This window comes from Monodon monoceros, unplaced genomic scaffold (assembly GCF_005190385.1).
Source record: "Monodon monoceros isolate NGI ecotype Baffin Bay Population unplaced genomic scaffold, NGI_Narwhal_1 Super_Scaffold_8, whole genome shotgun sequence".
NCBI classification, from domain to species: domain Eukaryota; kingdom Metazoa; phylum Chordata; class Mammalia; order Artiodactyla; family Monodontidae; genus Monodon; species Monodon monoceros.
Genome location: NW_021703785.1, coordinates 57,291,833 through 57,305,573, shown reverse-complemented (window position 1 = coordinate 57,305,573; position 13,741 = coordinate 57,291,833). Strand labels below are relative to the sequence as shown.

At 36.4% G+C, this 13,741-nt stretch overlaps 1 protein-coding gene and 1 pseudogene across 2 annotated transcripts in view; one reads left to right on the top strand and one right to left on the bottom strand.

The window, feature by feature from the left end:
* CAB39L (calcium binding protein 39 like) overlaps window positions 1–13,741 on the top strand; it is a 98,408-nt gene that overhangs the window by 4,355 nt on the left and 80,312 nt on the right. Inside the window, exons 2-3 of one of the 2 annotated variants that reach the window (XM_029210540.1) lie at window positions 9,177–9,328; window positions 9,946–10,021. The gene's annotated coding sequence lies outside the window, so the exon portion shown is untranslated. The remainder of the gene's footprint in view (window positions 1–9,176; window positions 9,329–9,945; window positions 10,022–13,741) is intronic. The other variant, XM_029210541.1, reaches the window with a different exon arrangement.
* LOC114888084 lies at window positions 7,833–13,047 on the bottom strand (annotated as a pseudogene).

Sequence of the window (13,741 nt, the reverse complement as noted above, 5' to 3'; positions counted from 1 at the left end):
GGGCATGTGGGCTCTGTAGTTTGCGGCACGTGGGCTTAGTTGCCCCACAGCCTGTGGGATCTTAGTTCCCTGACCAGTGATTGAACCTGCATCCCCTGCATTGTAAGATGGATTCTTTACCACTGGACCACCAGGGAAGTCCCTATACTTCAATTTAAAAAAAAAAAAGAAAAACAAAAAAAACCTATATAAAGATCAAAACGACTACTGCAGTTTGTGGTGTTCAGCTAATCAATGAAATTGATTGGATGCCTGAATCATGAGAATGTCCATTAACTACTGAAAATGATTGTGAGGTAAACACATGGGACATTCATATTTCACTTAAAGGAGTAAACTTTAAATTATTATATATATATTTTTTTATTTTTTTTGCGGTACGCGGGCCTCTCACTGTTGCGGCCTCTCCCGTTGTGGAGCACAGTCCCCGGACGCGCAGGCCCAGCGGCCATGGCTCACGGGCGCAGCCGCTCCGCGGCATGTGGGATCTTCCCGGACCGGGGCACGAACCCGCGTCCCCTGCATCGGCAGGTGGACTCTCAACCACTGCGCCACCAGGGAAGCCCTAAAATAATACTTTTTTAATAAAATTAAAAGTTTATTTCTTTCCTGTGTAAAAGTATGAGCTGAAAAAGTTGTCAGGGGCCCAAGCTCTTTCTAACCTGTTGCTCTGCCATCCTCATACAGCTCCATCTTCTGGACCAAGATGGCTGCTTCACTTCCTGCCATTACATGCCACAGGCTTTTAACTTAAAGGCTAAAATGTATGGGGGCGGAGAGTGGGCAGAATATTTGCAAGTGGTAGTAGGAGTTGGATTTTATTTTCAACCTTGGGTTTTAGAAAGTTATTTTTAATATCTTTACAAAATAAAGTAATTTCATCATTTCTGTTATGATTTCATGAACTTTTGATGATTCTGTTAGGTTCCTTCAGTTACATTTGGGAGAAGTAAGGTGGGTTGCTGTGACCCTCAAATATTGTGCTCATGGCCTATCACTTGCAGACCTAGGGACTGGTACTTTCCTTTTCTCTGTGTGTAAAAATGATTTACATTGTCCAAAATTACTTTCTTTTGAAAGTAATCAATGCCTAGCTCAACTTCCTCTTAAAGTATAAATAGGTTTCATTCAATCACAATCTCTTCTAATCATGCTGTATTCAAATTGTGCATTTTATACAATGGTACTTGCTTCTTACAAGCTTGTGAGAAACAAAGTAACTCCCTGGAAGGCAAGACTACTTCCTGAGTCTGATGAACACATGTTTGTATGTAGTTGATATTCAATAAATGTTTGTTCATTTGAAGTGTATTTCATTTTTCAAATAGAATAAAGAATTGAGTGGGGAGGTCAGAGGTAGGCCTATATTGCTTTACATGTAAAGTGTGGTCTATACTTTTGGCGAGTGTATTCATTTCTTACAAATCAACATATAAAAACATCAGTACCCGACAGAAAATGAGCAAAGGACATGGACTCATGGTGACAAAAGTACAAGCACAAACGGCTTCCATGAAAAGTATTTAACTTGTAATTAAAGAAATAAATACTTAAAGCAATTTGTTGGAATGCATCAGAGACATAAATATGTATACTCTTTGACCCTTTCTAGGAAGCTTCTGTGAAAGTGGAGATGGAGTCAAAACTTTTTGATCACAATGTAATTTTATACTTGTGAAAAATTGGAAATAAAAATTACCCAATGGTGGAAGAATGGTTTTATAAATTACGGCACGCCCATCACAATAGGCTATATTTCAACCTTTTAAAAGGATTATTTTCAAAGGGTATTTAGTGATACAGGCTATTTAATGACAGAGAAAAATGATCATTATTTTTGTTACATGAGAAAAGTATAGAATAGTAATTGAGGAAATGCAGTGAGATTCCACTATACAACCTCTTAGAATGGCAAAAAACAAAACAAAAAGAAAAAGAAGAGAACACAAGTGATGGCAAGGATACAAAGCAACAGGACTCAAATCTTGCCGGTGGGAATGCAAATACTATAGCCATTTGGAAGACTGACAGTTTCTTATAAAATCCAACATACCTTTATTATATGACCTAGCAATCCCACTCCTAGATTGAAATTTTCCAGCAAGATATGAGAGCTCCATTAGCTTCTCTCTCTTGCCAGCATTTGGAATTATCAGTTTTTTTAAAAAAATTTTAGCCATTATAATGAGATATGAAGTGACATCTTATTATGATTTTAATTTGCATTTCCCCCACAACTGCTGTATGCTTTTCTCATGAAAAGTGAAATGAAAACCTGTAGTCTCCCCTCTGCAAATATTTATAGCAGTTGTATTTGTAATCACCAAAAACTGGAAACAACCCAGATATCTCAACTGGGGAATGGATTTTTAAAAACCGAAGTATGTCCATACAATGTGACACAGGAACGAACCTCTTAGTCTAGGATAACATATAAGTATATTGGAAAAGGGACTATGAGATAATTACATACTAAGTTATCATAAGAAAAAAAACCAAATGAGCCATTGAGCATTGCATCATATACTCAAAACACACCAGAAAAAAAGTGGCCAAAGAGCAGATGAAAATGGTAATTAAATATTTCAAAATGAAGCAAAGAGAAATTAAGGGAAAGATGAAACCTTTGAAGGAACCACACAAATCAGAAATAAAAGGAGCTCAGAGATGAGGTGAATAAGCTATATAGAAGGATGTGAAATGAGAGCTGGCAGAACTCCAGAAAGAATTAGAAAAAAGGATATTTCTAATGATGATTAAATTAGAAAGAAAACAAGAGTGAATATACATCATAGAAAGCACAATAAGAGAAATAAAGAGTAGATAAGAGAAAATTGAAGAAAATCAAACAGATAAAGTTTTTTGAAAAGGGGCCAAAAGAAAGTGACAAGACAGGGACTTCCCTGGTGGTCCAGTGGTTAAGACTCCACACTCCCAATGCAGAGGGCCTGGGTTCAATCCCTGGTCAGGGAGCTAGATCTTGCATGCCTCAACTAAAGATCCCGCATGGCACAACAAAGATCCCACGAAGATCCAATGTGCTGTGACTAAGAGCTGGCGCAGCCAAATAAATAAATAAATATTTTTTTAAAGAAAAGAAAGTGACAAGACAAAGAGAGCCAAAATAAGTGTATTAGGAGTGTATTTGGTTTTGTTAAACCAAAGCATAGAGGTGATGGTTATGTAACATTAACAAGTATATTGTGAATATACTTAATGCCACTGGATTGTATAGTTAAAAATGTTTAAAATGGTACGTTTTATGCTGTTTATTATTGTTGTTTATGTTGTTTATTTTACCATGATAAAAAAATTGTAAACCAATGCAGTGGAACAGAACAACTATTAGAACTATAATTCAGGAAAACTTTAAAGAAGGTTTAAGTCTATATACGTTGAAAGGCACACTGTGCATCTGGGGAATTCAACCCAGAACAGTCAGTTAACACAGAAGGATTCTTGTAGAATTGTTGGATTTTAAAAATAAAGAAAAAAAATCTTTCTGCACCCATGGAAAAAAGACCAAGTAAACCTGGAAAGAAAATTAGACTGGATTAGATTTTTTTAATATAAAAATTTATTTATTTTTATTTATTTATTATTTTTGGCTGTGTTGGGTCTTCATTGCTGTGCGCGGGCTTTCTCTAGTTGCAGTGAGCGGGGGCTACTCTTCGTTGCAGTGTGCGGGCTTCTCATTGTGGTGGCTTCTCTTGTTGCAGAGCACAGGCTCTAAGTGCACAGGCTTCAGTAGACGCGGCGCATAGACTCAGTAGTTGTGGCTCACGGGCTTAGTTGCTCCGCGGCATGTGGGATCTTCCTGGACCAGGGCTCAAACCTGTGTGCCCTGCATTGGCAGGCAGATTCTTAACCACTGCGCCACCAGGGAAGCCCTGGATTAGATTTTTTTAGCAGCAACATTTCATGCCAGATAATAACAAAGCAACATTTTTTAAATATTCAGGAAATAAATATTCCATATCTCACCAAATTATACTTCAAGAATTCAGGCCATTAACAAGCATATATGAACATGAAACAACTCAAAGAATATTGTTCCTATGAATCTTTCTTGAAGAATATACTAGAGAACAAATTTCAGACAACCAGGAAATGACTGGAGAATCTTTGACATGAGGTCAGGTGGTAAGCACTGAGTATATCTTGTGTAGCACTAAGATTGTAAGATGGGAATAATTGTGGTAGAATGGTATGTAAATGTTGTATAATCTGATGATGTAGAAATAGCATAGCCCACAGAAATAGCATAGCCCACAGAAAAAGGGAAGGGGAGTATAAGTGAAAAGTAGAATTAAGTGGTTGTTTGCCTCATAGGAATTAGCTGTAAGGAAAAGGATAGCACTTGAAGCTGACTGATGGACATAAACATACTATAAATAAGTATGTATACTTAGATGTGTAAGATAAAACGCTAATAAAAGTAATACCAGTGATCAAAACTAGATGATGGGGGAGAAGAGGAAGTTACTAATTTTGTTACTGCTAATCGCAGGGAACTAACAGTATCTTAAAAAGAGGGGAGGGGAATGAAGAGTATTGTATAAAGATATTACTATAGAGCTAACCCCAATAACAAAAACTTTCCTAAATACTAAAAGAAATACCTACCCTAAAAAGAGCAAAGAGAACTATGTAATGATATGCACACATTTTCTATATGTATTTATTTTCTATATGTACTTATCTGTACACACACACAAAATGAACATGAATCATTATCACAACACTAAATATATCAGGTGTATTAATAAATGTATATGGGCTCAACTTACTTAATGATCGCTGTATGCAAAAGATACAGTTGTAAAAAGTATGAATAATAAAAGGAGTTCATAAGAAATGAAGGATAATTTTAAAATAATAATAGAGGGAAGAGTGAAAACATATCAGAAAAATGTAAATTTTAAAAAAAGCAAGGTTCATCATCTTGGTATCAGACAAGCAGAGTTTAGTTCAAAAAGCATTAAGATGAAGGATACTATAAAATAGCCCATATAAAGCTAACGGTTATATTTACAATGAAGATTTTTTAAAATATCTATTTACCAAATGACACATCAATAGTTTTCATAAAGTAAAAACTACTAGATGTAAAAAGGAATAGAAACCTGCTAATAATAGAAGACTTTAACACACCTCTCTCAAAATGTCAGGTTAAGTGGACCAAGAAAATTAGTCATTATTATACATAATCAGTAAGGTAGATCTTACAGATTTGTATCAAAGTCTGAATCCATTAATAGAGAATATGTTTTCTCAAATGCACATAGGACAGTTATAAAAATCTATTATGTATTAGACCACAAAGAATATATCAGTTCCAAAATATAAAAAGTCAAAAATTTGACCACATGTAATAAGACTAGAAAATAATTTAAAAATTTTAAAATTAAACCTGGGTCAAGTTTTCTGTTGGATGGTGGCAACTGTCTAAATCCAAATCTCTCCATACATCCTTTTAAAAAACCATACAGGGCTTCCCCGCTGGCGCAGTGGTTAAGAATCCACCTGCCAATGCTGGGGACACGGGTTCGAGCCCTGGTCCAGGAAGATCCCACATGCCGAGGAGCAACTAAGACCATGTGCCACAACTACTGAGCCTACGCCCTAGAGCCTGTGAGCCACAACTACTGAAGCCCGCACGCCTAGAGCCCGTGCTCGACAACAAGAGAAGCCACCGCAGTGAGAAGCCCACACACCACAACGAAGAGTAGCCCCCACTTGCTGCAACTAGAGAAAGCGCGCGCAGCAACGAAGACCCAATGCAGCCAAAAATAAATAAATTTATTTTTTAAAAAAACATACAGATCTGTAAGGAGAGCAAAGTATATCACCACCACCCTTGCCTAACTAATGTAATTTCAAATTATGGTTATGTAGGCAGATAAACTGAAATGCAGCAGACTCAGCTCTGGACCCCATGCTGAGGTGACAAGTGAGGTTGAGACTTCAGAACAGAGAAAAAGGAAGCAGGAACTGGCGTCAGTAGAATGCAAGTAAAATAACTCCAAAAAGAGAAAACCCCACCCTAAGGAGGGAAATACTAAGGTTTAAGACTCCTTAGACAAAAGGGACTTGAAAGTACACAGGATCAAAGAGGCCGTCTCAGAAAGGTATTGCTTCTGGGAACAGAATGACTTGGAAGGGTCACCATTTACCTGGAGGCTTGGTGGTAAAGAGAACGAAGAGGTAGTAGAAATTAAGGATCTTGGTGAAACAGAGTAGAAGATAGATGAACTCTTTTTCACCCAAAAAGGAGTCACTGATTTTTAAAAGTCTGTACTTTATTAAACCAACAGAAGGTGCTGTTGAACTAAAAAAATCCAGTATTTCTTCCAAATCCCTCACTCCTGTCTATGTACCGTTGTTAATTAGTTTAAGAAAATTGAAACCCTTCAAAATGAACAGAAAATGGCAGGCAACACCCATATAAGGTTACTATAAGTAGAAAAAATAAAATGAGAATCAAAATATTTCAGCTGATGGAAAGTCTCCCCCAAAGCTTACTCAACTAAAGAGCTAAAGAAAACTACCTGAATTAAATACTCCTAACTGAAATACCCTTAAACAAGCATTTGCAGAGATAAAGTCTCAAATTCAGAACCCCAAGACAAAAAAAGAAGGGAAGAAATGGAAGGTGAATTTACTGAACTCAGGAAACGAAATGAAGACAAAAAATAATCATCTTTTAAAATGAAGCTGAAGTCCAAGATACCTAATGGAAAGAATATAAGGGGCATTGAGAAAAAATATGAAGACAGGCAAAAGAATGAAAATTAAATGAAGAAAGGTAAAAAGTCAGAGAGAAAATGATTTATATAGATGATATGTAAAATTAGAGCTCCTAAGAAGAAAAAAACAGTAGCTGAGGCAATATTTAAACTTAAATCCATGAAAACATTCTGGAAGTAACAGAAGATTTAAATCTATGTATTGAAAATGCTCCTTGTGTACTGGGAAAATTGATCCCAAGTAGTCAACACTAAGTCATGTCCTAATAAAACTATTGGACTTTGAAGATAATGAAAAGTACCTCTGGGCTTCCAGGCAGAAAGAAGAGGTTAGCGACAAACTTCTCAATGGCAACATACAAAGCAAAATAGGCATGGAACAAATTTAAAGTCTATGAAATTGTAAGCCAAGGATTTTATAACTATGACTCAATCTCAGAAGAAAATTAAAACTATGATAAATTCCACTATATTAAAAAAATATTTACATGGTGAAAAATGCCATGAACAAAGTCAAATGACAAGTGACAAACTGGGAAGAAATATTTGAATATACAGCACAAAGAGCTCATTTCCTTAATGAAAATAACCTCCAAAAATCAAGGCAAATTACCATCAACCTAGTAGAAAAACAGGCCAAAGATATGAAAACAGATTTCATGGAAAAAAATGCAGATGACAAAACATATAAAAGATGTTCAACTTCAGTCATACAAAGAGAAATACAAATGAAACCTATTCTAAAAACCACAACTACACTAAAGGCTTTCTCACCAAAATCTGTAGTTATATAAAATATTCTATGGACTGTGGGGAAACAGGCACTTTGATGCATTTCTGGTGGGGATACAAAAGCACAAAGCCCAGGAGGGAATTTAGTAGTATCTGGCAGAATCACATATGCGTGTGTCTTTTGACCCAGACATAGGAATCTGTTCTAAGGACACACTGGCATAAAATATAAACTGGCATTTGTATCAGTTTAGTCACAACAGAATTACTTGTATTAGCGAAAGATTGGAAATAACCAAAATGCCCATTAATAGGGAACTGATTAAAGTACATGCAACAATGGAATAATCTTCAGGTTGATGGTGTCCCTTCCAAGTCACCCTTTTCACTAGAAGGCATAAAGAGAATGTAGAAAGTCTCCATGTACCAATATCGGGTGATCTGCAGAATATATTACAAAGTGGAAAAAACAAAGGCACTGAAGAGTAATCTATTAAATATGTAGAAGGAAGGAATGGGAAAGGTGCCAATGATAGAGTTCTCTAATTATAACTTGTTTACATGGTTTCAATCTTAGAATCATGTATGTTTACATATTCAAAAATTAAATTAAGTAAAAAGGTAGAAAGAGAAGAAAAATCTACAAAGGAAATAAATTTACATAACTATATAGAAGTTTGGTGACATAGCGACACAATAAAAGCAACAATTTTAGTGACTTTAGAACATAGATTTTGGACTGTACATTGGCCCTCTGTATCTTCAGATTCTCCATCTGCAGAGTCAACCAACCACGGATCGAGAATATTCAGGGAAAAAAATTCCAGAAAGTTCCAAAAAGCAGAACTTGAATTTACCCCATACTGGCAACTATTTATATATCATGTACATTGTATTAGGTATTATAAGTAATCTAGAAATGATTTAAAGTATATGTGCAATGTGCATAGGATATATGCAAACCCTATGCCATTTTATATAAGGAACTTAAGCATCCGTGGATTTTGGTATCCATGGGGGGATGGAGCTGGAACAAATCCCCCATGGATACCAAGGGATAACTGTATCTTCTTAGCGGGGTATATTCAGTAGTATAATTGTTGTATTGCTCTTTTTTTTTTTTTTTTTTTTTTTGCGGTACGCGGGCCTCTCACTGTTGTGGCCTCTCCCGTTGCGGAGCACAGGCTCCGGACGCGCAGGCTCAGCACCCATGGCTCACGGGCCTAGCCGCTCCGCGGCATGTGGGATCTTCCCAGACCCGGGCACGAACCCGTGTCACCTGCATCGGCAGGGGGACTCTCAACCACTGCACCACCAGGGAAGCCCATGTATTGCTATTTTTAAAGTATTTTATGTCTATTGTTGGGTAAAATAAGTGTTGCAAAATGTTAATTGTTGAACAAAACCACAGTAGTTTATCAGGGCTATGACTTAGAAAATTTAGTCTGGAAAGTCCTTTGATAGATTGAGCAAAGTGGAAATGAAGTACAAAATTACACAGAAGGACAGCTAGCATAACAGAGTATAGGTTATGTAGCAGGCTTTGTGCTGGGCACTATATATATGCTATATAATTTGGCTCGTGCAGCTACCCGTTGAGACTTGTGATATTATTTTCCTAAGAGGGATGTTGAGATTTAAACTCAGATCTATGTGATTCCAAAGCCTGTGTTTTTTTCTACTACATTATTGCAGGATATACATCAAATATTGAGAAGAAAGAACATCCAGAGCTAAATGTTCTGTTTAAACCAGTAGTTGCTGCTCAGAAAATAAATAAAGATGCAGACCCAAAGTCAGTGGTTTATACGTTCTTCATGCAAGAGCATTGTATTAAAGGAGAGAGTGTAAGTTTTCTCTTATTTCTAATGGGAAAATGTAAGCATACACACATGCACACATACACGCCCTCATACTGATGTTGGAGATAGAAATTTTATAAAAGTTGCCATTGATGACTGAAATTAGTGACAGATGTGAACTAAAATTATGGCAAAGCAGAAAAGAAAAAATCTAGCAGGCATGGGTTTTCATGATGCTGTTAAAAGCAAAAAACCTTTCAAAGCTTCCCTTCGTGACACTTTAAAGCTCTTCTAAGCTTCGCACAACCTTTTTGTATTGGCCTTTAAGATACTAGTTTAGATAAGGTGGTTTCCTCCTGTGGAAGGTTAGGGCTGATAGAGATTTCAGTGGTGCTAGAGTTCCCCTCATCTAAGTCACCCCTTCACATTTATACTGGTTTTCCCTAATGATGAAATATTTTTATTTGGTTCAGTACTAATTTTTAAAAAGTCTGCCACTTGAAGTAATTGGGGTAGGGAGATATTCCTATTTTAATTTGATTCATTTGTATATGATTCTGATGGAAATTCAATTTATAATTCTATGTACATGATAATAAGGAAAACGTTGAAATTTCTATAAAGATTTTTTAAATTAATTTTTAAGCTTTTCTTTTTGTCAGAAGCTGTGTTGATCAGTGACTTTGGTGAAGGCTGAGAAAGTTGAAGAAAATTTGCAGATGATACACAACTTCTAAGGTAAGCTAATATAATAACTCAGTCAAGATTATAAGTACCCTTGACAGACCTATAGACTACAGTTAACACACTAAAATAAAATTTACAGGAGTAATTATTATATCCTGATTTAAATTTTACAAAGCAATTGTAGAAGTATTAAATAGACTTCCATTTCTGGCAGTATGATAGACAAGACATCCACCAAATATGTAAAATACTAGATTCAGTATTTTAAAAATCCTTTAAAATGAATGGATAAACCTATAAGAAAATAAGGGAAACTTTCTGGGGCTAGAAACCAAGCAAGTATATTCTGTGAGGTAAACGAGTGCTGAAATCACTGAATACTTTGGGGGCATCCACCAGTTTCTTTTGGCATAGAAACTTGTGCATGGAGAAGAATGGAGACGGAGGAAAATTCCCTGCGTTCTGCAAAGTGAAGGGGGCCTATCAGAGACCATCCTGGAGAGGCATACAGCTCTGGGTGGAGTTAAAATCCCCCTGAATAATTCCTGCTTACATTCACTTGGATTTGATGCCTTATTTTATACTATTTTCATGATCCTTAAACTCTACAAATTGAGAGTTTTAATTTAAAATAGACTTGGGTCTGTAACACTCTTCAGTACCTGCCAGAAACAATCACAAATCCTCCATGGAAGGAATTATCAACCTAGTTATCAAATAATCATAGTTAAAATTCTAACAAACTCATTTTTTAAAAAAAAATCACAAAACATACAAGGGGAAAAAATCAAAACACTATGAGCAAGAGTCAGCAGAAATCACAACTGAAACAGATCTACAGATATTTCAGCTATTAGAAATATCCAATACATAAGATAAATATATTTAATAAATAAAAGAGGGATTCTAACCAAATGTAAAATAGATAGCTAGTGGGAAGCAGCCACATAGCACAGGGAGATCAGCTCCGTGCTTTTTTTTTTTTTTTTTAAATAAATTTATTCATTTATTTATTGGCTGCATTGGGTCTCCGTTGCTGTGCGCGGGCTTTCCCTAGTTGCAGTGAGTGGGGGCTACTCTTTGTTGCGGTGTGCAGGCTTCTCATTGCAGTGACTTCTCTCGTTGTGGAGCACGGGCTCTAGGCGTGCAGGCTTCAGTAGTTGTGGCACACAGGCTTAGTTGCTCTGCGGCATGTGGGATCCTCCTGGACCAGAGCTCAAACCCGTGTACCCTGCATTGACAGGCGGATTCTTAATCACTGCGCCACCAGGGAAGTCCCCAGCTCGGTGCTTTGTGACCACCTAGAGGAGTGGGATAGAGAGGGTGGGAGGGAGACACAAGAGGGAGGAGATATGGGGATATATGTATATGTATAGCTGATTCACTTTGTTATACAGCCTAAACTAACACACCATTGTAAAGCAATTATGCTCCAATAAAGGTGTTTAAAAAAAGAGGGATTCTAAAACATAAATAAAGAGTAATAGACTATAAAAACGACAAGGCACATTAAAGTAAGAATGAATTAGAATATCAGAAATGAAAAATCCCATAATAGAACTTAAAAATTAAATAATATGTTAAACCAGCATATAAGGCACAGTTGAAAAGAGTAAGAAACTATAGTTGACCCTTGAACAACACAGGTTTGAACTGCATGGGTCCACTTACGTGTGAATTTTTTTCAGTAAATACGTACTTGAGTACTACATGATCTGCAATTGGTTGAATCCACAGATGTGGTTACCACAGTTATGGAAAGCTGATTGTAAAGTTAAACATAGATTTTTGACTGTTGGTGGTTGGTACCCCTAAACCTCAAGTTGTTCAAGGGTCAACTGTGCATGGAAGGCCATAAACAGAGAAAAAAGATACAGGAAAAATAAAAGAGATGGCGAGATGATTTAATCAGAGTAGCAGGATACAATTTATGAAGAAAGTTAGTACTAAAGTAGAACACTTCAGAGTAACCTAAGATAAGCTTCTCTAGAGAGAAAGCATCATCCCCTTTGTACGGGCAGGAATAAAAAAACAAAACCAGAACTAATTTGTTTTTAATGGGTTCCCCAACTCATCACTTAAAAGTCAGCACTTCCTCTTTGTCTTACTTTTTTATTCAAGACAAAGAATATAGTAGAACAGGAATGTGATTCATAATTTTAAAAAATCAATTGGAGATTTATTCACAAATATTTGCTGAGGATAAAGCAGTGAACAAAACACAAACGTTCCCTTCCTTCACATTAGCTTATGTTCTAGTGTCATTAAAGTTGTCAGTTACGAAGTAAAAATCAGGACAACAGCAAACTTATTCCTTTCCTTTTCACTCATAACTTTCCTCAACATGGGGTTATAATGGAAACTCAGGGGTATGCAGAGTTCACCATAGTCATAGAATACAACACTGTAGAGTGTATACATTATATATATCAGAGCCTACATTTAAAAAAATGCCTATTTCTTGTGTCAAAAAAATTAAAAATGCCTGTTTATAGAGAAACGTAGCTGCTGCTTTTAGAAAAAGAAACATTTTTTTCCACTTATGAATGCTATGGTTGAAAACTTGATTTTTTTCTTTTTAAACATTTGTTGAGTGACTAATTACTGAAACCCTTAAGGATGAATTGGATGCTACAACAGCTGCTCTTTTGGGATTAGGTGATGTTCTTCAGGGAATTCATGCCTGAATCTACTGTATACAATTTTTAGGTGCTTTATTCAACCAGTGCCAGTGGCATTTCGTCTTTTAACCTTGGCACTCCAGTTATACTTTCTCTTGCACTTGGGAGGGTAGCCACATTTGCCACAGATTGACTTATGTCGGTGGTAGGCCTTAGAGCCACAATAGCGGCACAGCATGTGTGTCTTATTGCTATGCTTTGCCAATGATGACATTCCCTTCCTCATCTCGCTTCTGATCATTACAGAAAAGAATAAAAGAAGAAAAAGTAATCAATCCTAACACCCAAAGAAAATTACTTCTAAAATTTCATTGTACTTCCTTCTAATTTTATCTATGTAAAATTATATGTGTGTATGGACACACAAATGGTTGTGTGTATGTATATAATTTAAAAGTGAATTTGAGGGACTTCCCTGGTGGTCCAGTGGGTAGGACTCCACCCTCCCACTGCAGGGGACATGGGTTCGAGCCCTGGTCCAGGAAGATCCCACATGCCATGGAGCAACTAAGCCCGTGTGGCACAACTACTGAGGCTGCTCTCTAGAGCCCACGTGCCACAATTACTGAACCCACATGCCACAGCTACTGAAGCCCTCACGCCTAAAGCCCGTGCTCCGCAACAAGAGAAGCCACCACAATGAGAAGCCTGCACACCGCCAGAAGAGTAGCCCCCACTTGCCACAACTAGAGAAAGCCCGTGTGCAGCAACGAAGACCCAACGCAGCCAAAAAAATTAATTAATTAAAAAAAAAAAGAACGAGCACAGCCAAAATAAATTAAAAAAAAAAAAAAAAAAACCGAGGGGGTAATCAGCTGTGTCAGATGAGTGAATCAAAGGGATGGATAGTGCTTCAAAGCAACACTAATAAACTGCTCACATTTAAAAAATAAATAAATAAAATAAAAGTGAATTTGAAATACTCATATTTATTCTATTTTTTTATTTTTATTAACATATTTTTCTTATATGAATATATGACACTTAAAAATATTATTTTGACACCTCTATTAAATTCTATTATAAGATGGTAGCATAGCATAATTTATTCAGCCATTTCTTTTTGTAAACATTCCAGGCTTTCCTATTA